The sequence below is a fragment of the Elephantulus edwardii genome, unplaced genomic scaffold, assembly GCF_000299155.1.
Source record: "Elephantulus edwardii isolate Elephantulus edwardi_28Jun2011 unplaced genomic scaffold, EleEdw1.0 scaffold00062, whole genome shotgun sequence".
Lineage (NCBI taxonomy): Eukaryota > Metazoa > Chordata > Mammalia > Macroscelidea > Macroscelididae > Elephantulus > Elephantulus edwardii.
In genome coordinates this window covers 9200192-9204106 of record NW_006399812.1, presented here as the reverse complement: position 1 = coordinate 9204106, position 3915 = coordinate 9200192, and positions in this window count along the sequence as shown.

The window sequence follows — 3915 nt, the reverse complement described above, 5'->3', positions numbered from 1 at the left end:
CGATGGCAACATTGGATGAGGAGCCTCCTGGAGGACAGAGGGCGCTGCAGTTTCCACAGGCTCCAGGACTGGAGCAGTAGAGAGAAAGACAAGAGCCCCTTCCGTCACTCATTCAAGAGAAAGGCAGTGCATGACTGTTTGTATGGTGCAAGCTTGGGGGATACAGACCGCACAAGACAGTCAAGTGCCTCCCAGACTATTCATGGGGCAAGGATATTCCTAAAAGTGAATTCTGTGATAGGAGAACTGAGTGGTGGGGCGGATTTGGGGCAACCTTTTCCTGCCCTTAGTGAGTCCATCCTGTCTCCATTCAGAGCCCATTGTTGTTAACTCCAGCGTGGGGCACTATTAAAGATCTCTGCAGGACAGGGTGGGTGTGCTTAGAGAGCAAACGGGACACGAGAGAAAGGGAGAAGCAGGGAAGAAGAGAACGTAGGAATCAGTGAAATGTCCTCTAAATTGAAATTGCTGGAAGATTTAGTGGCATCATTAGGATCTGATCAACCACTCATGAGAATCAGTGAAGAGAGCTGATGTTACAGACGGGATTCATTACTCACTGCCGTCTGAAAGGCCACAGATGAGACGCAACCCAACACTCAAGGTCTTCTGTTCGGCTTTGATAATCCATTGTTGTAGAGTCCATCCTGATTTCTAGCCGACCCGTGGATGTCAGAATAGAATTATGCTGTGTAGTTTTCATTATATGAGCACAAGTTTACAGAGCAAATCAGTTTTCCAATTTATAGGATTTTCAAAAGACTGTTGTGTTTTTTGTTTGTCTGTTTGTTTGTTTTTATTTCTCCTTTAGGGGCACTTGTGGGTTCTTGTTATGTGCTGTGGTGTTCACTGTGTCTCATGTTGTTGTTGTTGAGTGCCGTGGAGTCGTTTGTGACTCATAGTGACCCTATGTACAACAGCCCTAAACCGTGCTCTACCCTGTGCCAATCACACTGCCTCTGACACACTCATCCCAATTACCCCAGTCACTGAATCAATCCACCTCATAGAGGGTCTTCCCCTCCTGCGCTGTCCCTCCACCCTCCCAAGCATGATGTCCCTCTCCAAGGACCTGTCCCTCCTTGCAACATGCCCAAAGTATGTCAGACGAAGCCCCAGAATCCTTGCCTCCAAGCAATAGCTTGGTTTAACGCTCTCCAGGGTGAATCTGTTTGTTTTCTTGGCAGTCCATGGTACATTCAATACCCTTCTCCAGCACCACAGCTCAAAGGCCTCAATTCTCCTTCTGTCCTCCCTAATCATTACCCGATTTACAATGGATCTGAAACTTGCCCTGTTGAGCCAGAACCAAACCATAGCTGACCCCCTAGCAAGTTTTCAGAGGCAGTAAATTGTACAGGAGGAGATTGTTCGTCTTTGTCCTGTGGAGCAGCTGGTGGATTCAAACAATATACCTTTGAGTTGGCAGCACAATTCTTTACCTGTGGTAGATTCCTTCAAACTTTCAACCAGCAGCCAACAGATTTAACAATTTTTGTCACCCAGGGAATCCCAGAATTGATAGGAGTGAAGATTTATCAGCATTCCCGGGTAAACTCAGGAATGAACTAGCTCTTCAGATGTCCCTTATCAAAGTGCATTTAATTTTGCTTTATATGTTGCTTTCCAGGAAGTATGCAAATGCATATTGATTGAACTCCCTGCGTTGCTGAGATATTTACACATACATTCTGGGGGAAGGGAACCCATTCAGACATTCATTAGTGGTCACTTAATGATTTCTAATTAAGATGCAGCCTGCTGTGTAAATCCGCACAATCGGAATTGTTTGAAGTATAAACAATCTGAGTTTATTTGTTAATTGTACTTGTGACCTCATACATCCAACCAAAGAGATATTAGCATTTGACTCATTTTGTTAGTTTTAACATATAGTTGATAGAGGGAGCTCTGAGAATCCAGTAGTAAGGAGTTATACCAGCAACTCAAAGGCACAGGATTCGTATCCACCAGCTCCTGCCCAAAGAAAGATAAATAATCTCCTATTGTGTAATTCACAACCTCTGAAAACCTGCTGAAAGATCAGTTGTGAATTGGTTCTGACTCAATAACACAATGACAATAACAATAACAATAACATAAAGAATAGTTCTGGCATCTTTTAAAAAAATTATTTCATACTGGTTTGCATAGAAAATTCCTCTACATTGTATTTCACACTTTCCATCACTCACATTGTATTTCATACAATTATTCTCATACATTCTGATTTATGAAATTAATTACCATTGAACTATACCCACTATTACTCCATCATTTTAGGTCCTTGCAAGATCTTTCTCATTGTCTTTACTCACAAAACACCACTACTCCGTTATTTTAGGTCCTTGCAAGATCTTTCTCATTGTCTTTACTCACAAAACAATGTGACCTTGTCATTTTCCCCCCTGCCCATTCTAACCCTTCAGCTCCATTTGCCTCATCCCTCACTCCCTTCTCCACTTGGACCACCACACATATTTTACTAATTATCTTTCTGTTTTTACAATAATGGTCTTATGCAGTATTTGTCCTTACAAGACTGAGTTAGATCACTCAGCATAATGCTCTCCAGTCTCAAGTTATGCAGTATTTTCCAAAATCATTGCTCCTGAGTGGTTCATAGCATTCCATCACGTGAATATATCACGATTTCTTAATCTATTTGAATAAACTTGGACATTTGAGCTCTCTCTATGTTCTTGTGATTATGAATAATGCTGCTTGAACATTGGTGTACAGCTATCCTTTTGAGGCTCAGTTATAATTTCCTTGGAGTATATTCCTAGCAGTGGAATAGCTGGATCACATGGAATTTCTGTTTAGCTTTTTGAAGAAATACCCAACCGCCTTCCAGAGTGGTTGTACCATTTCACAAGCCCAGCAGCAATGTATGAGCGTTTCAATCTCTTCATATCCTCTCCAACAGGCATATTCTTTGTTGTTGTGTATGGTCAAATCTAATCTGACTGGTACAGGAGGAGATTGTCCCTCCCTGAGCATCTGGTGGATTCGAACTGTTTGTCTTTGGGATTGCAGTGCACCTTCTTGCCACTGGGCCAACAGAGCTCCCAAGGCATCTTCTTGAGACAATTCTTTGTGCGACTTGTTTGGCCCCGTGTAAAGGTGTTATTGTTATTATCTACTGTTGATTAGAGTAGAATCATAGTGACCCTACAGACTACAGGCTTAGACCTTCCCTATCTTGTGCCATTTTCAAGATCTTGACATGTTGAAGTGCATTGCCACAGCTACTGAGTCAATCATTTTTTTGTTTTTGTTTTTTCAGCATGCTACGGTCAGAATCAGAGGAATCCTGATTCCTTGAGACTTAGGACATCACATCAAGGGCTGGTCAATGGGAAAGGGGTGTTGAATGTTGTAAGCAAAAGTAGGAAGGGTTGGTGGTGGAGTAGGGAAAAGGTGGATTTAAAAAAATTTAAAAAAAACCCAAAAAACACAAAACCCCCAAACCAACCAAACATGTAGCCAGGTGGGTAGCAACATTGAATATTGGTCTTTCTAACTGGTAAATATCTTTCATTTACTCTTTTCTGTAGAATGCCTGTCTATGAGATACTATTACATATATTTAAAAATTGAGACAGACTAGCAAGAAGGATTGGCCATCTACTTCTGAAATTGCTGGCCTTCGAAAACCTTATGTGTAGAGCACACTTAGATTATCATTTGGACTAACAGACATGGCAATTGAAACTGAGCTCTTAGAAATGGAAACACGGAGAAAGAGAAACAGCTGTAAGGAGACACTAGTGATTGGAATGTGGAATGTGAGAAGCATGAATGTAGGAAAATTGGACATTGTTAAGAAAGAAATGGAATGCATAAATATTGACATACTAGGTATTGGTGAAATGAGATGGCTTGGCATGGGACATTTTGAATCAGATGGTT